Below are 20035 nucleotides of genomic sequence, written 5' to 3'. Positions count from 1 at the left end.
GGTTGTGAAACACTGGAATGCGTTACCTAGGGAGGTGGTGGAATCTCCTTCCTTAGAAGTTTTTCAGGTCAGCCTTGACCAAGCCCTGGCTGGGATGATTTAGTTGGGGTTGGTCCTGCTTTGAGAAGGGGGTTAGACTAGACAACCTCCTGAGGTCCCTTCCAACCCTGATATTCTATGATTAAGCCTTTTTTGGGCTGCTATGACTGCATCTGCACTAGGAGGGTTTGCCCTTGTAGCTATACTGGCAAACCCTTTGTACTATAGACTAGTCTGCAGAGGAAGGGAGAAAAATCACGACCCTAGGATTTTTTTATACTAGGGCTTTTGCTGGTATAAATGTTTCACAGAAATCCTATCCCCTGGAGCAGGAAAAGTTTTTAGTTTTAAAAATATCCTTCCAAAGGGACACAAACCAAACCGAGAAAAAGCCACATGGGGAGTTATATTGGTGTAGTAATGCTGGTAAGTGTCCTGGGTAAACAATCCCATAGGTGCTGGCTGCTGCTGGAGAAAAGAGACAGACAGATGCTCTGAACCAGGGCCTTTGGGCTATGTGCCCCTTTGGAGCAGGTGGTTCCTGAAGATGTGCTGCCACCCTATGGCCACTTCTTGTCATGCAGTTTCTCATTTCTGCTCTGTTAGTGTGTCATACTTGTCTGGATAGCCAGCGCAGAACTCCAGGCACCCAATGGGCTAGCAAAGGAGGGTGCCGGCGCATGAAGCTACCCCATGCGCATACTCCGCCTGGGTGGTGGGGATTTAATTCTTCCCAGCAAACTCTGATGCGTTTGTCCGTTCTCTGCAAGGGAGTAAGAGCAAATCACAGAGGAATCTGGGGACCCTGAAAATTCCTGGCCCAAACTCTTGGGAACGGGGAGTGCCCAAGCCCTGTTGTTTCTGTGCTCTTGTGGTAGAGGGAGACTTTAAAATATCAGCTCACAGAATCCCATTTACTGGCCCCCAGCAGCAGGAGCTGCTCACAGCAGCAAACAATGCAGTGTTTGTCATTGGGAAACAGGACCCCTGTGCCAGCCGCGCTAACAAACATGGGTTCAAAGTGCAAATAAGCACATGCTTGGTGTGTGGCTGCGTGAGGAGGGGCCTACCCCATACAAGGCCTGAGGAGAGAGGAAGGGCCAATTAACTCTGACAGGCTGTACCCGAAGGAGAGTCAGGCCCAAGAAGTGTCACTGATAATGAAGCCCAGCTGGGCAAGGGGCAGGCTGAGCTGTTATAGAACCAGGAAGTAGGGGGCTGCAGTACGAAGGTCTGCAGTTATGCTCTGGGCTTAGAGAGGGAAAGGAGGAAACTCGGTGGGGAGAAGAGAACTGAAGCCCTGGGATCCTGGCCCTGAGGAGGGTGGAGAAGGGGCCTCACAGAAATGAAGTAGAAAGCAGCCCAGGGAAAGAGCAGCAAGCTTTGGGACCTTGGCCACTCAGCTGAAGGGTCCCTGGGTTGGAATCGGAAGCAGTGGGTGGGCCCAGGTTCCCCTACCAGCCACTGGGGAAGTGGCACAGTCTGGGCAGTGGAAAAGAAGACTGCCTGGGACAGTTTGTCCAGTAGGACTTTGATACCTGAGAAGGGGAGGACTGTAGTGACCTGGCTGAAGGGCCAAGCCATGAAGAGGGACCACCCTGAGTAATGCATGGGGAGGCACCTGACTTAAGAGAGAGAGAGAGTCAGCATGGGGTGAGAAACCAAAGAAGGGGACATCAGACTGATTGTGAGCTAATCCCTAGTTAGGCCACAAAGAGATGCCCTGGGATTGACTAGCAAAAGTCATGACAGGATGATGGGGAGGTGTCACAGGGTACCTGGCTCTTTAAGGGGGAGATGAGTTCAGGCCAACCTGGGAGAAACTTAGCTTGCCTCCCCAGGAAGGTCACATGACTAAATCAACCAAGCACCACCAGGTTAGCTACTGCCTCAGTTTCCTCCTCTTGGGCTTTCCTCTATCGAGTAACATCTGAAAGCAAATCACAGAGGAATCTGGGGAGCCTGAAAGCTCAACAGACCACGGAGAGCCTCCAAGCAGCAGGAGGGCTGCATGAGCTGCTCTATGCAGAGAGGCTCTCCCTAGCACCAAGGCAGATCACTTTAAAGTTGCCCCTTTAAGAGTAAGGGGTTTCCTGGTCCTGCTTGCAGGCTAGGGGACCATGAGGGAAACTGTATGGTCTGGCTCCTTTCTGGGCCATCTACGAAGAGCCAACCTAAAGCAAGGTGGATTGAGTTGGGCCTCTCTCTGTGTTTTGGTTCTTGTGTGTTAGGGTTCTGGATTCCAAGAATAAAGTAGTGTTCCACTGCAACCTTTTAGCAGCAGTATTTTGGGTTTTTTTTCCTCCTAACTTGTGTGTGTGTGTGTGTGTGTGTGTGTGTGTGTGTGTGTGTGTGTGTGTGCACGCTAGTGTGTGTTGAGGGTGGCATATGGGTGCACATACAGGTTCTTCCTGCTCTTTGCCCTTCTCCCCCCGCCTACCTTCTCAGCCCTGGTCTACACTAGGAGTTGAGGTCAAATTTAGCAGCATTAAATCAATTTAACCCTGCACCCATCCACACGACGAAGCCCTTTTTTCGACTTAAAGGACTCTTAAAATCGATTTTTTTTTTTTTTTTTTACTCCACCCACGACAAGGGGATTAGCGCTGAAATTGGCCTTGCCGGGTTGAATTTGGGGTACTGTGGATGCAATTAGACGGTATTGGCCTCCGGGAGCTATCCCAGAATGCTCCATTGTGACCGCTCTGGACAGCACTCTCAACTCAGATGCACTGGCCAGGTAGACAGAAAAAGGCCCGAGAACTTTTGAATCTCATTTCTTGTTTGGCCAGCATGGCAAGCTGCAGGTGACCAAGCAGAACTCCTCAGCAGAGGTGACCATAATGGAGTCCCAGAATCGCAAAAGAGCTCCAGCATGGGCCGAACAGGAGGTATGGGATCTGATCGCTGTATGGGGAGAGGAATCCATGCTATCAGAACTCCGTTCCAGTTTTCGAAATGCCAAAACATTTGTCAAAATCTCCCAGGGCATGAAGGACAGAGGCCATAACAGGGACCCAAAGCAGTGCCGCGTGAAACTTAAGGAGCTGAGGCAAGCCTACCAGAAAACCAGAGAGGCAAATGGCCGCTCCAGGTCAGAGCCCCAAACATGCCACTTCTATGATGAACTGCATGCCATTTTAGGTGGTTCAGCCACCACTACCCCAACCGTGTGCTTTGACTCCGTCAATGGAGAGGGAGGCAACACGGAAGCACGTTTTGGGGACGAGGATGATGAGGAGGAGGTTGTAGATGGCTCACAGCAAGCAAGCAGAGAAACCAGTTTTCCCAACAGCCAGGAACTGTTTCTCACCCTGGACCTGGAGCCAGTACCCCCCGAACCCACCCAAGGCTGCCTCCCGGACCCGCCAGGCGGAGAAGGGAACTCTGGTGAGTGTACCTTTTTAAATAGTATACATGGTTTAAAAGCAAGTGTGTTTAATGATTGATTTGCCCTGGCATTCATGGCCAGTACAGCTACTGGAAAAGTCTGTGTTAACGTGTCTGGGGATGGAGCGGAAATCCTCCAGGGACATCTCCATAAAGCTCTCCTGGATGTACTCCCAAAGCCTTTGCAAAAGGTTTCTGGGGAGGGCAGCCTTATTCTGTCCACCATGGTAGGACACTTTATCAAACCAGGCCAGTAGCACGTAGTCGGGAATCATTGCAGAACAAAGCATTGCCATGTATATTTGCTGGCGTTCAAACAACATCTGTTCTTTATCTCTCTGTGTTACCCTCAGGAGAGTGATATCATTCATGGTCACCTGTTGAAATAGGGTGCTTTTCTTAAGGGGATATTCAGAGGTGCCCGTTCCTGCTGGGCTGTTTGCCTGTGGCTGAACAGAAATGTTCCCCGATGTTAGCCATGCGGTGGGGGGAGGGGTTAGCCACTTGGTGGAGGAGGCAAAATGCAACCTTGTAATGAAAGCACATGTGCTATATGTGTAATGTTAACAGCAAGGTTTACTGTGAAAGTACCCATTGTTCTATAAAAGGTGTCTTTTTAAATACCACAGTCCCTTTTTTTTCCCCCCTCCACCAGCTGCATGTGTTTCAAGGATCACAGGAACTTCTCCTTCCCAGAGGCTAGCGAAGATTAGAAGGTGAAAAAAACACACTCGCAGTGAAATGTTCTCTGACCTCATGCTGTCGTCCCACACTGACAGAGCACAGACGAATGCATGGGGGCAGACAATGTCCGAATGCAGGAAAGCACAAAATGAACACCAGAGTAAGTGGCAGGCTGAAAATGATAGGTGGCGGCAGCATGGTGAGAGAAGGCAGGATTCAATGCTGAGGCTGGTGGAGGATCAAACTAATATGCTCCAGCATATGGTTGAGCTCCCACCCCATCATAAATGTCTCCCCCTTACTCTCACAGATATTGTGGAGTGCACAGCAAGCAGTAATAACAATGGGAATATTGGTTTAGCTGAGGTCTAACTGAGTCAGTAAACTGCACCAGCGACCCTTTAAATGTCCAAATGCACATTCTACCACCATTCTGCACTTGCTCAGCCTGTAGTTGAACAGCTCCTGACTACTGTCCAGGCTGCCTGTGTACGGCTTAATGAGCCATGACATTAAGGGGTAGGCTGGGTCCCCAAGGATAACTATAGGCATTTCAACATCCCCAACGGTTATTTTCTGGTCTGGGAAGAAAGTCCCTTCCTGCAGCTTTTGAAACAGACCAGAGTTCCTGAAGATGCGAGCATCATGTACCTTTCCCGGCCATCCCACACTGATGTTGGTGAAACGTCCCTTGTGATCCACCAGTGCTTGCAGCACTATTGAAAAGTACCCCTTGCGGTTTATGTACTCGCAGGCTTGGTGCTCTGGTACCAAGATAGGGATATGGGTTCCGTGTATTACCCCACCACAGTTAGGGAATCCCATTGCAGCAAAGCCATCCACTATGACCTGCACATTTCCCAGATATCTTTGATAGCAGCAGATCTTTGATTGCATTGGCTACTTGCATCACAGCAACCGCCACAGTAGATTTGCCCACTCCAAATTGATTCCCACTGACCTGTAGCTGTCTGGCATTGCAAGCTTCTATAGGGCTATTGCCACTCACTTCTCAACTGTGAGGGCTGCTCTCATCTTTGTATTCTTGCCCCTCAGGGCAGGGGAAAGCAAGTCACAAAGTTCCATGAAAGTGCCCTTATGCATGCGAAAGTTTCACAGCCCCTGGGAATCGTCCCAGACCTGCAACACTATACGGTCCCACCAGTCTGTGCTTGTTTCCCAAGCCCAGAATCAGCGTTCCACCGCATGAACCTGCCCCATTAGCACCATGATGCCCACATTGCCAGGGCCTGTGCTTTGAGAGAAGTCTGTGTCCATGTCCTCATCACTGTGCTGACATTGCCTACTTGCCTGGTTTCGCTTTGGCAGGTTCTGGTGTTGCATATACTGCTGGATAATGCGTGTGGTGTTTAATGTGCTCCTAATTGCCAAAGTGATCTGAGTGGGCTCTATGCTTGCTGTGGTATGGCGTCTGCATGGAAAAAAGGCGTGGAACAGTTGTCTGCCATTGCTCTGAAGGAGGGAAGGGCGACTGACGACATGGCTTACAGCGAATTAAAATCAACAAAGGGGGTGGCTTTACATCAAGGAGAAACAAAAACAACTGTGATATAGAATGGCCCCCTCAAGGATTGAACTCAAAACCCTGGGTTTAGCAAGCCAATGCTCAACCCACTGAGCTATCCCTTCCTCCAGTTTCCAAGGAGGACTGAATCTCCATTAAACTTTTCAAGGTGCCCCTGGCAGCCCTCACTGAAACGATTGTCCGCCATTGATTTCACAGAGGGAGCAAATGAATACAAAACAAATCTGGTCTACTTGTTGTTTTGATCCACTCCATCTATCCTTTACATCTTTGGCTGGCAGTAGATGGTGCAATAGGACTGCTAACCATCCTCATCTCCTGGCTGCTCGGCAGAAGATGGTGCAATACGACTGCCAGCAGGACTAAAGAGAATGACCTGGTTGAGTCACTCCTATTTCAGTCCCTGTGCCCATGTCTGCTCAGGCGCTCCTGACCAATCTTTTCAAGGCAGCCAAGAGCATTTAGGACATGATGACGATAGTTATCAGGCCTATTGCACAGCAGGCAATGAGCTGCTGCTGTGTAACAATGCTGTACTGCGTCTGCCAGCACCCAGGAGACATACAGTGACAGTGAGCTGAGCAGGCTCCATGCTTGCCGTGGTATGGCGTCTGCACAGGTAACTCAGGAAAAAAGGCATGAAACAATTGTCTGCCATTGCTTTCACAGAGGGAGGGCCTGATGACATGTACCCAGAACCACCCATGACAATGTTTTTGCCCCATTAGGCATTGGGATCTCAACCCAGAATTCCAATGGGTGGCAGAGACTGCGGGAACTGTGGGAAAGCTACCCACAGTGCAATGCTCCAGAAGTCGACGCTAGCCTCGGTACTGTGGAAGCAAGTTAATGCACTTAGAACATTGTGTGTGTGCTCACACACAATCGACTATATAAAAATGATTTTTAAAAAAACAACTTCTATAAATTGGACCTAATTTCGTAGTGTAGACATACTCTCAGATAGGGAAGCAGCAGCCCTTGTTCTCCCCCATTATTGTCAGAAGTGCAATCTGAGCTGAGTAGAGTGATCGGAATAATACAATCATTTAGCATGGAAAGCCTTACCGAAGGGCAAAGCACAGCTGTATGACACCCCATCAGTGTTCAGAGTAACAGCCGTGTTAGTCTGTATTCGCAAAAAGAAAAGGAGTACTTGTGGCACCTTAGAGACTAACCAATTTATCTGAGCATAAGCTTTCGTGACCTACAGCTCACTTCATCGGATGCATACTGTGGAAAGTGTAGAAGATCTTTTTATATACACACAAAGCATGAAAAAATACCTCCCCCCACCCAACTCTCCTGCTGGTAATAACTTATCTAAAGTGAGCACTCTCTTTACAATGTGTATGATAATTAAGGTGGGCCATTTCCAGCACAAATCCATGGTTTAACAAGAACGTCGGGGGGGGGGGGGGGGTTGGAAAAAACAAGGAGAAATAGATTATCTTGCATAACGACTTAGCCACTCCCAGTCTCTATTCAAGCCTAAGTTAATTGTATCCAATTTGCAAATGAATTCCAATTCAGCAGTGTCTCGCTGGAGTCTGGATTTGAAGTTTTTTGTTGTAAATCGCAACTTTCATGTCTGTAATCGCGTGACCAGAGAGATTGAAGTGTTCTCCGACTGGTTTTTGAATGTTACAATTCTTGACATCTGATTTGTGTCCATTTAGTCTTTTACGTAGAGACTGTCCAGTTTGGCCAATGTACGTGGCAGAGGGGCATTGCTGGCACATGATGGCATATATCACATTGGTGGATGCGCAGGTGAACGAGCTTCTGATAGTGTGGCTGATGTTCTTAGGCCCTGTGATGGTGTCCCCTGAATAGATATGTGGGCACAGTTGGCAACAGGCTTTGTTGCAAGGATAGGGGGGCTGTCTGTAGGCAAGGACTGGCCTGTCTCCCAAGACTTGTGAGAGTGTTGGGTCATCCTTCAGGATAGGTTGTAGCTCCTTAATAATGCGTTGGAGGGGTTTTAGTTGGGGGCTGAAGGTGACGGCTAGTGACGTTCTGTTATTTTCTTTGTTAGGCCTGTCCTGTAGTAGGTGACTTCTGGGAACTCTTCTGGCTCTATCAATCTGTTTCTTCACTTCAGCAGGTGGGTATTGTAGTTGTAAGAATGCTTGATAGAGATCTTGTAGGTGTTTGTCTCTGTCTGAGGGGTTGAAGCAAATGCGGTTGTATCGCAGAGCTTGGCTGTAGACGATGGATCGTGTGGTGTGGTCAGGGTGAAAGCTGGAGGCATGTAGGTAGGAATAGCAGTCAGTAGGTTTCCGGTATAGGATGGTGTTTATGTGACCATTGTTTATTAGCACTGTAGTGTCCAGGAAGTGGATCTCTTGTGTGGACTGGACCAGGCTGAGGTTGATGGTGGGATGGAAATTGTTGAAATCATGGTGGAATTGCTGAAGGGCTTCTTTTCCATGGGTCCAGATGATGAAGATATCATCAATATAGCGCAAGTAGAGTAGGGGCGTTAGGGGACGAGAGCTGAGGACGCGTTGTTCTAAGTCAGCCATAAAAATGTTGGCATACTGTGGGGCCATGCGGGTCCTTGCCTACAGACAGCCCCCCAACCTGAAGCAAATACTCACCAGCAAACACATACCACACAACAGAACCACTAACGCAGAAACCTATCCTTGCAACAAAGCCTGTTGCCAACTGTGCCCACATATCTATTCAGGGGACACCATCACAGGGCCTAAGAACATCAGCCACACTATCAGAAGCTCGTTCACCTGCGCATCCACCAATGTGATATATGCCATCATGTGCCAGCAATGCCCCTCTGCCACGTACATTGGCCAAACTGGACAGTCTCTACGTAAAAGACTAAATGGACACAAATCAGGTGTCAAGAATTATAACATTCATAAACCAGTCGGAGAACACTTCAATCTCTCTGGTCACGCGATTACAGACATGAAAGTTGCGATTTACAACAAAAGACTTCAAATCCAGACTCCAGCGAGACACTGCTGAATTGGAATTCATTTGCAAATTGGATACAATTAACTTAGGCTTGAATAGAGACTGGGAGTGGCTAAGTCGTTATGCAAGGTAATCTATTTCTCCTTGTTTTTTCCAACCCCCCCCCCCCCCGACGTTCTTGTTAAACCATGGATTTGTGCTGGAAATGGCCCACCTTAATTATCATACACATTGTAAAGAGAGTGGTCACTTTAGATAAGCTATTACCAGCAGGAGAGTGGAGTGGGGGGAGGTATTTTTTCATGCTTTGTGCGTATAAAAAGATCTACACTTTCCACAGTATGCATCCGATGAAGTGAGCTGTAGCTCACGAAAGCGTATGCTCAAATAAATTGGTAGGTCTCTAAGGTGCCACAAGTACCCCTTTTCTTTTTACCTCATCAGTGAGTACTGCAGAGCCTTTATGCATGTTCCAAGGGGACATACAACTATTAAAATATTTATGTGGTGTAGTGCAAAACAAAAGAAAAGGAAAACTGGCTGAAATGTCCCTTCAGCCAAGAACTTTTTTTTTCTTGGGCAAACCATTTAAGAACAGCAGGCTTACTACTGTTCTGCAGGTGGCTTCCAAAAGTCTGCTGATAAGATGTGGGGAAAACCATACATAGGTAATAGCAATAAGAAAACTCAGCATGGTAGAGAAAGCAAGGGCTCTGCAGAAAAATGCTGTGGAGTGTTGCTTCCATTCCTAGACATGTGGACAGGATCAAGAGACTCAGCCTGCATAGCCGGGACAGTGGTTTTCAGATGCTGTCAATTAATCTTAAAAGCTGGATGGACAGAAAGCAAGAGAGCAAACTAGCAGGAGCTGCCTGATGTGATTTTTTTTTTTTTCAGGAAAAAGACAGACTGAATTTGAAAATATAATTTGACACATGGCTCTGCAATGCCTGGGGTTCTTGCATTAAACTCACATTTGTTTCCTCTTCCTTTTCTGTTAGTATGAATATAAGTAAATGTTTCTAATGCAAATTTACAGCATTCAGAGTGCAGCCAGGGCAAGTTAATGGGAGTTAGGGGCGTAACTTACCTAGATGCTTTTGTAAACCGCGCTAGGTGGCTAGCTGCATATTTCAGTGCCTAAGCTTGTTTGTTAATCTGACCCTAGGACATTATTTCTTTTCTTTTAACCACTTTTTCCAGATCTACAGACATTCACTCATTACTTTTCCAAGGAGAGTTTGCAGGCAGCAAGGAGTCATTTGCAAATAGCCTTTATAGAAGAGCAAAAGACAGACACCATTCGCAAATACCGATTAATTTGCCTTAAATTGAGCATACTTAAAATCCAAAGACAAAGTAGTTGTCAGGGGCTCGTTTTACATCAAATGGAAATGAAATATTACTGGCCCGATCCTGTTCCCACTGAATGCAAAGGATATTTTGACCCAATTTCAAGGGGAGCAGGACTGGTCATTGTGTGGCTATTAGAATCCTGTACAGTAAATCATCACTTAAAGTTGTCCCAGTTAATTTTTGTTTTGTTGCTGATCAGTTAGAGAATATGCTCGTTTAAAGTTGCGCATGCTCCCTTATAACCCTTTGTCCACTGCTTGCAGAAAGAGCAGCCCCTTGGAACTAGCTGGTGGGGGCTTGGAACCAGGTTGGGCCGACAGCCCCCCCATCAGCTCTCCTAAGTTCCCTGTGCAGCATCTGCCCAGCAGGCTATCAATTGTCCGGCAGGTGCTGCTCTTGCTCTCTGCCTTGGAGCTGCTCCTGGGAGCCTCCTGCTTGCTGTGCAGGAGGTGGGGGGGAAGAGGGGTGGTAATGTCAGGGTGTCCCCCTCCCCCCACTCCTGTACCTTATCTCCCCTCCCTCCATTCGGGCTCCCTTGTAGAGTGTGAGGCTACATTAAAACAATGTGTTAACCCTTGAGGGCTCAGCCGAGTGATAGTTCATCATTTAGCAGCAAGTCATTTCCTGGGAAATATCCCACTCCCTGACTTCACCACCTCAACCAAGCTTCACAATCATCATTGCTGTGAACGACATTAAATTGTTTGTTTTAAAGCTTATACTGTGTGTGTGCGCGTGTGTGTGTATATATAAAGACATTTTATATATATATATATATATATATATATATATATATATAAATGTCTTTTGTTTGGCAAAAAATTTCCCCCTGCCCCCCCTTTACATTAATTCTTATGGGGAAATTGGATTCACTTAACATAATTTTGCTTAAGTATCATTTTTCAGGAACATAGCTACACCGTTAAGCAAGGAGTTACTGTACAATTAGGCAGAACACTGGGGAACACAATTTCTAATTTCTGTGGTTCTCTGCTCTACAGCAGTGGTTTTCAAACATGTTTTCTGGTGACCCAGTTGAAGAAATTTTTTGATGCCTGCTACCTAACAGAACTGGGGCTGAAGGGTTTGGGGTGTGGGAGGGGCTCAGGGCTGGGACAGAGGGTTGGGCTTGACAGCTGCGGGGTGGGGCCAGGGATGTGGGGTTTCGGGTGCAGGAGGCGGGCTCTGGGTTTGGGGGGATCAGGGTTGGGATGTGGAAGGGGTCTGGGCTGCGGCCAGGGATGAGGGGTTTCAGGTGCAGGAGGGGGCTCAAGGCTGGGGCAGAGGATTGGGGTTGGGACTTGGGCTTACCTCAGGTGGCTCCCGGTCAGCGGCGCAGCAGGGGTGCTAAGGCAGGCGGCATTGCGCTGCGCCCTGGAAGGGGCCAAATTTTGCTTAAATTAGTAGGGACCCGTCAGGGCTGCTGATCTGGGGTGCAAAAGGGGTAGTTATGCTAAAGCGCTGCTGTGGCAGCGCTTTAAAGTCAGCGGTACGGGCCAGTACTGGCAAATACCTTTTACTGGTATGGTGTATTGGCCTGTACCCCCTTATTTTCACTCCTGACTCCAGCCCCCCACTGTCAGAGCAATTTTCAAGAGAATCTGATTATGTATGTACATAATAGAACTATCACAGCCCTAGTTGAGCTCCCCCTGCTGGACATTCATTGTGCTGCAGGGCTTGGGCCTCGCCACACTGGAGCCACGTGCCGTAAGCTTCTCTAAGTCTGAGTAGGCTCCAGCACCATCTCTCCCCTTGGCCACTCTCGTACACTTCCTGTGCACAGACACTGTTATCCCTTCATGGAAACGAGGCCCTGCAGCTCAGGTGCCATACACCCCCCCAGGACCAATGCTGATTACTCCAACCTTGTGGTCACTCTGGATTTACAGATCATCTCCTCAGTGACACGTGAGAAAGGAAACAAATAGACACCCGGGCTTTGCAAAGGGGTTCCAAACCCAATCACTCTTGACTTTAGACATCACAAGAAAAATACCGATCTATACACAACAGTAAAACACCTGTTACAGTTTGCCTGCCTTGATTTCCTCACCACTCTGGAATTTTCTTCTGGATTTGGGACAATGTCCTTTCAGGATTCCACATCCCCTCTCATGGACCTGTCTGTTCATGCCTTCCCCTCTGGAAAATGGAGTCTCCCCTCTCTCTCCCCAGCCAGCTTCCTTTGACTTTGGCTGGACCCGCTGTTAAAAAGTTTCCTTCCCTCTTCAAAAGCCTGCGTCTTTGTTCCTCCTTTTAACCCTCTACTGTGACACCTCTGTCCCTCTGTTTTCCTTTTGGGGAATTTTCCACTTGCCCGCCAGTTGAACTTGGTTGAATTGGTTTTCCAGCACAGGCAACCGCCTTCGTATACCTATTGTTTGCTCAGAGCACAGTTGTTAAGGTTAATGACTTCTTTTGTTCTTTCGCTTCTTACAGAGTAAGTGATACATGTCAGGATCTTGTTAGCCCATGGTTGACAGGATTGAGGCATTCAATAATATAGCAATTGCATAAACTTAACCAGGATTCATATTCTGTACATAGACAGATTCCCTAAATAGTCATAAAAACACTTTGAAAAATTGTCTCTTACACAGAAAGCTCTGCTCAGCTTTAATGGGAAAGTTGCTAAGCTCCTCCATAATTACATAGCGAGGATGGAAAATTAAGTGCAAGAAAAGAAATGGTGACACAGTGGCAGCAAAGCCTCAGGAATGGCTGCGCGATAGAAACACAGAACTTTGACATATTGGTTCATGTTGTAGGAGCACCAGTGATCTGTATGCTATGTATAACCTGTATGCTCAAAAGGTCTGTTACACTCCCTCCCCCTGCTTTTTGTCTTCTCTCCCTCTTTGAATATCTGTGAAGTGGCTTTCCCCGCTCCTCCTCCCTCTTGGAATGTTTGTGGGATGAATGGGCTGGTTGAACACCTGGAAGATCAGAAGAGCTCCCAGGTAGACAAGGTGTCTGGAAAAAGAAAAGGAGTACTTGTGGCACCTTAGAGACTAACCAATTTATTTGAGCATGAGCTTTCGTGAGCTACAGCTCACTTCATCGGATGCATACTGTGGAAATTGCAGAAGACATTATTATATACACAGACACCATGAAACAATACCTCCTCCCACCCCACTCTCCTGCTGGTAATAGCTTATCTAAAGTGATCATCAAGTTGGGCGATTTCCAGCACAAATCCAGGTTTTCTCACCCTCCGCCCCCCCACAGACAAACTCACTCTCTTGCTGGTAATAGCCCATCCAAAGTGACCACTCTCTTCACAATGTATATGATAATCAAGGTGGGCCATTTCCTGCAGAAATCCAGGTTCTCTCCCCCCTCCCCACCCACACACACAAACTCACTCTCCTGCTAGCAATAGCTCATCCAAACTGGCCACTCTCCCCACAATGTGCATGACAATCAAGGTGGGCCTGGATTTGTGCTGGATTTGTGCTGGAAATGGCCCACCTTGATTATCATACACATTGTGAAGAGAGTGGTCACTGTGGATGGGCTATTACCAGCAAGAGAGTGAGTTTGTCTGTGGGGGGGTGGAGGGTGAGAAAACCTGGATTTGTGCTGGAAATGGCCCAACTTGATGATCACTTTAGATAAGCTATTACCAGCAGGAGAGTGGGGTGGGAGGAGGTATTGTTTCATGGTGTCTGTGTATATAATAATGTCTTCTGCAATTTCCACAGCATGCATCCGAGGAGGTGAGCTGTAGCTCACGAAAGCTCATGCTCAAATAAATTGGTGAGTCTCTAAGGTGCCACAAGTACTCCTTTTCTTTTTGCGAATACAGACTAACACGGCTGTTACTCTGAAAGGTGTCTGGGACTCTAATTAGGCAAAGCTCACACACCCAATGCATGGACACTGCCTGATGTGGCTTGTGACCAAGCAGATACGGCCAAATCATCTCTAGTAGCAGGCCATGAGGAGCAGGTGCTTAAAAGGCGAAGAGGTCATGTGCCGTGAAGGCCCTTCGCCCGGATCGCCTGGCCAATGGTCCGCCGCATTGCATTCCATCGTGCCCCGGGAAGACTTACCTTCATCGCACCATCCATCACTGCGCTGTGGAATACTTACCTGGAAGGATCCTGACATCTCCAGTGCTGTGCCTGTCCTGGCAGCGTGAGTATGTGAGTGTGACACCCCTCACCCCCCCTTCTTTTGAGCTTAGCTATCAGTATAATAAATGTGCTGCTTTCTGCCAAACTTTGGTGGGTCATTAGTCCTCCCTAAGCTTACTAGCTGGCCCAATTTCGGGTTACAGTTCAGAGCAGTGTCCTAATTAGAACCAGTTTGAAATTTTTGTTAAAATAGTTTTCTATCAGAAAATACCATTTGAGGAAACTGAAAGTTTTTGCAAAATTGTATCAATTTCAATGAAAATTCCTGTCAAAACAAATTTTCCCCAGAAAATACATTTTCCAAGCTTGTGGAAAAGGTCAAAATTTTGTATTACAATGAAAACGTCATTTATAAATGTAGTTTGTTTTTTATTTTTATTTTTACAATGTATCATAACATGGCAGTAACAATAGTGCATTGTGTGACATGTCCATATGTTAAGTCAGGTCATATAGAATAGTAAAAATATTCTCTTTTTTTAAACATGAAGGACAGCTCCTACTTACTACAAATTGAAACACCTTCTCTTACTTCCTAGGATAAAAACGTCTCCTGTTTGTATTGTAATGGAACAGATGACATTTGGACATTTCCAAAACAGAATTTTTTTCAGAATTTCTTTTTCTCAGGAATTTTGAAATGTCCTGGGAAATAGAAAATCCAAGTTTCAACCAGCTGTAATCAGCATTTAGGAGAAAAAGAGAGAATCTAAGACTGGAAGAGTAGGGGGCTGAGAATCAGCATTCGGGAGCATCGGCAGAACTGTGTGTCTGTGGGGAGGCCAGGGCTGGGAGAACTGGGTGGGGCTGTGGGTTGGGGTTAAGAGGCATAATCAGAATGGGGGCAGGACTGGGGTTGCAGGGGGGCTGTGAGTTGGGATTGAGGGGCATTGGCATAGTTGGTATGGGTGGAACCCAGTGCTGAGGTAGAACGGGGGTGTCGGTCGCAATGGAGGGGCACTGGCAGAGCTGTGTGTGGTGGGGAGCACCTGTCTGCAATAGCAGAGGGTTGGGGTTGAGGGGCATCAGCAGAGCTTTGTGTCAGGAACTGGTTACAAAAGGTTAAAAGTAAATAGAGGTAATTAAGGACTGATATTTCATAAATCACCAGCACTAGAAACAGGGATACATACATCAATAACAGGTTTCAGAGTAGCAGCCGTGTTAGTCTGCATCTGCAAAAAGAAAAGGAGGACTTGTGGCACGTTAGATACTAACAAATTTATTTGAGCATAAGCTTTCATGAGCTACAGGATACATCCGATGAAGTGAGCTGTAGCTCAAGAAAGCTTATGCTCAAATAAATTTGTTAGTCTCTAAGGAGCCACAAGTTCTCCTTTTCTTTTATACATCAATGAAAATCTCATGTTTTCTGTCCTGTATAACATTAGTTTCTATCCTTTGTTGCTTGCAATTTTTGCCTTGAAAACGGCTGACAATGCACATTCCTAAAAGAAAGGAAGGATTATTATCTTGGTTTTACTGATGGAGAAACTGAGGCACAAGGAAACTAAGTGACTTGCCCAAGGACTGTGATGGATCCAGGAAATGAAAAAAGATCTCCTGACTCTAGACCAGTTCCTTAGCCACAAGCCAAGCAGCCCTCTCCAATACTACATTGCCATCAGCCTGTAGTATTTTGCCTTTATTAAATTCCATGGTTCACTGAGGGTCACATTCTGCTCATAGGAAGGGCATTCCTCTCTCCAGATTACCAGAGTTGGCAAAAAATATTGTTTGTGTAAAATTATAGTACATGGCCAATGCTTTTTTTGATGGATTCAACATTTCTGTTGAGAATTTTTTTGAGGATATTTTCCTAAATGAAACAAACAAAAAGTTCTTTTTGGATATCAGGATTTCTTCTATTGTTCACCTTAATTTTTTTTTAAATCCTTATCCCCTACTAGAAAAGGAGGGGGAAGAAAAGAAAGCCCTTAAAACATTGTTTCATGTTGAATTTATTTTGCTGAAAAATTAAAAAAAAAATAGGGAAAAATTGCAAACAAAATGAACATTTTTTGCGTGCCCCCCCCCAATTGCCCCTGAAATTAAAAACAAACATTTAAAGCAGCTCTCTGAATAACTCCATTGGTGGATGACACTGCCAAGATATTTGCCCATGAGAGTAAATGTGATGCAGACAGAAAGCATTGCCATTTAGATGCCATCCTATCCCATGGCCCCATCTCCCACAGGACGTGTTGCAAGGGAAGAATAGCAGCCAGAAAGATTTGGGAAGCATTTTAGAAGTGTGTGGATGAGGCTCAAGGACAGCTCAGAGATGTTGCTTGTGTTTATTGATCTCAAACATACGTTAGATACAGAGAGCAAAATACAATGCGGATACCATGATAAGATACACATAGGAGACTACACTTTGGGAGAATATGTGGGATGTGATAATGGGCTGCGTGGTGCCAGGGACTATGAGGGGATTAGATTAAACTCACCTACTATTTTTCATTGCTAGATTGAATACTGGTTCTGGTTCCAAAACCAAACTTAAAGGAGAGTCCAGAGCATTAGATACTGGGATATTAGACATTTCATGGGGCTGTCTTGCTGCAATAGCACTCGATACGAGTGATTTATACTGGGACATTATTATCTTCATTTGAGGAATGTACTACAGGGAACTAGCCTGTGCTGCAAGTAGGTCACTTAAAAGGCCTTTTTCATTTGGAAGTACTTTGATTCTGGGATCTAGGGAAATCTCTCGCCCCAGAACAGGATCTCCCAGGCTGGGTGCTGTAGGGATTTAAGTTGGCATCTCCACTGGGTCTGCCCTGGGCTGTCTCTCCATCCTCTCTGTGATCAGCCTGATTTACAAAGAGTCTTAGGAGTGTGACCTAAGGGACCCCCTGTATCGTCGCTTCCTGGATCTCCCAGCTAGGAAGTAAATAACTGAGTTGACGCTGCTGTTTGCAGAGGCCAGCATGTGACATCTCTCAGCCTGGTAGAAGAATAATTAAAAAACTAGAGAAAGTTCCAGAGCCTGAGAGAAACAGCAAAGATGAGAAAGAAGGGGACAGTGAGCAGGATAGTGGTGTATAGCTTTCCTGGTTGACATCTCTGGATTTTGGCCAAAGGCAAATTCACAAAATATTCAAGAGAGAGCTATAATATTCACACACTTATCTAGCAAATAGTCTTCCTCTCTGACAAGACTTGCTTTAACTAGGATGATGTCAGAAGCTGTGTCACGCCATGCTAAACAGCTTTTACCATTGACTTTTGCATTCTCTATGTATTCCTTACTACAGCAATGAACAGTATGGTCCCGATCTTGTTCCTATTAAATTCAAAGGAAATGTTGCCTCTGATTTCAATGGCACCAGGATTAGGCTCTGAGTGATGATGACAATTCTCTCTGGATACAGAGAACACACAGGAATAGCATGATGGGGAACTTTCTTGTCTATAATTTCTGTGATTTTATGATCATTCTAGATCAGTGGTTCTCCACCTGTTTACCATTGGGGGGGTCACATATGCAGCTCTCTCTGTGTTATATGGCTCGCTTCCATACACACACACACACACTATATATATATATATATATATAATATATATATATATATATATATATATATATATATTCACTACCTGCACAGTCGTGAGTCTGTCACATGGGCCTCAGCTACATGCTGATTGGGCTGCAAGCGGCCCACGGGCTGAGAACTTCTGTTCAAGAGCAACCTCGGGTCCATAATAGGATCTTCCAGACCGATTGCCATAGGGATTTAAGTGGCCATCACCATTATTTCTCCACTGAAGGACCTCCTTTCATCTCTGGGATCAGCCTTATCTTCAAAAACCCTCTGGAGTGCAAATTTGACAGGTCCTCTGAATTGCCGATTCCTGTAGCTGCCGACAAGAAAGTAAATAATTGGGTTCATGCTGCTGTTGATAGAGGCCAGCATGAGATTTAAATCATAATCAAAATTCTGGAGGAAGATGACAATACTGAGGGGAACAGCAAAGAGCAGGAAGAAGAGGACTCTGAGCAGGATAACGATATAGAGCTTCCCTGGCTGATGTTGCTGGGAATTACGTTGGACCTTGATGAACAAGGTCACACTGGACATGATGGGAGCGAATATCAGGAAATTTGTAACAGAGAGAGCAGTGAGCATCATGATACAATTTGCAAAGGAGTCCAAAACACAAACAAATCTTCCAATCCAGTGAGCAGGCAAGAGAGAGCCCAGAGCAGGGCACAGACAATGGCTTTGGGAGGCGTCATCGTTGCCAGATGGGGAAGTGGACACACACCGCTCAGTGCTGATGGAGATATAGGCTGGTGCTGTACATGAACAGAACCAGCACGTTAAATACGTCATTGAGTAAACTACGTCTAAACTAAGAGAAAATAAATTTATGACAGTATAAATTGTGAGGAAAACAGCCAAGCAGAGGAGGCAGTCAAAGTCGGCAGCAGCCAAGTTGAGGATGTACATGGTGAAAGGGTTCCTCTTAATGTGGAAACTGAGGAGCCAGAGCACGATCCCATCCCCACCAGCCCGAACAGGCAGAGGAGCAGAGTGACACTATCAATGATCACTGCAGTTAAATGGTCTGTTTTGAAATCAGTCTCATTATATTTGGTTCCATTATTCAGGCTGGGCTCTGCTGGGGGTAGGGACACTGTGCTCACCTCAGTCATCATGAAACCTCTGCTGAAGGATTCTGGTCTCTCCTTCTCCCCCTCTCTCACACACCTGTTAGCAGAGATCAGCGGGAGGGGAATCAGTGCCTTGGACATCCCCAGCGCTATGTTTCACTGATTGTTCCAGCCCCCTCCCCAGCCTCCCTGGAAAAACCAGATCCCAATGAGTGTGAGATATTCAGAGCAACAATGGCCTTGGGGGATGCTAGGGACACAGAGAGGCTGACGAGTGGGGACCAGCCTGGAAGCAGAGGTAGAGAGACAAGTTAAACACAAAGAGAGATGAAGAGAGGAGTGGTGAGGGAAAGAGGGAAATTGGGAGGGGCTGTCAACCATAGATGGAAAAGGAATGATAGGAGAAAGAGACGGACAGAAAAGGGACAATGGGAGAGAGAGAAAGAGAACATCCATGTATTGTTATTGATGGCAAAGAACACAGAATCCATCCACCAAACCCTTATCTTGCAACCCTCTAGTCCTTAACTGGTGCCTTAACTGAGTGTTTATGGGAGGTGGGCTGGAATTGATCCACTTTAGAATCTCAGTGTCAGTTGGTCACTAATTGTAATTCTCCCCATAGGATCTTCTTGTAAAAGTTCTTTGAGTAATAATCTGTTGTCAAGACACTAAAAATTTCCCTGTCAGCTCCTGTGCTGCAACTGACATCCAGTCCCTGCTGAGTGCCATCAGAGAAATGCCTTCTCTGCACTGGACAGGGAGATACACTGAGATCAGAGGTATCTCGTGATCACTGAGCAGTTCTGTAACAAAAGAAAGTATCAGGCCTCTGCTTCCCTTCTCTGATCGCTTCTGATCTGCTAAGCATAAAGGAAATAGCTTTCTAAAGATTGTCTCATGGGACAGATAACCAAAAATGGCTCTGGTGTATTTAGGTTCTATTTATTATCTTGAAAATTAGCACTGTCTTAACTAATTTTTCCAAACATATTTCTGTTACACTTGGTTCTGGATTTTGTGTCTGCCATGAAAGCTCCGATCTCCACGGTATCGGGCTCTTGATACATATTCCTCAGATCCCCAAAATATATTTCCTGTCATTGTATTTTTTTAAACTAAGGTGGCAATAGGTTGTTTGTGTTTCTTACTAAAAATCCATCGAGTAGAAAGAGAGATTGAAAAAATGAATTTTGACAGGGTGGGTGTGAGAGGAAATAATGTACGTGCTGTTAGGATATAGATATTCAAGCCTGTCTGTAAAGGCCTATACTCTAAGAATTTAGGTGTATTCTTATCACTTAG

General features: G+C 46.1%; 1 pseudogene; it reads right to left on the bottom strand.

The window, feature by feature from the left end:
- Nucleotides 1-17849: 17849 nt before the first annotated feature.
- On the bottom strand, nucleotides 17850-18772 carry LOC141989711 (mas-related G-protein coupled receptor member H-like; annotated as a pseudogene).
- Nucleotides 18773-20035: the final 1263 nt, after the last annotated feature.

The sequence above is a fragment of the Natator depressus genome, chromosome 6, assembly GCF_965152275.1.
Source record: "Natator depressus isolate rNatDep1 chromosome 6, rNatDep2.hap1, whole genome shotgun sequence".
Taxonomy (NCBI): domain Eukaryota; kingdom Metazoa; phylum Chordata; order Testudines; family Cheloniidae; genus Natator; species Natator depressus.
The sequence above is the reverse complement of the archived record's forward strand: the minus strand, read 5'-3'. Positions and strand labels throughout refer to the sequence as shown.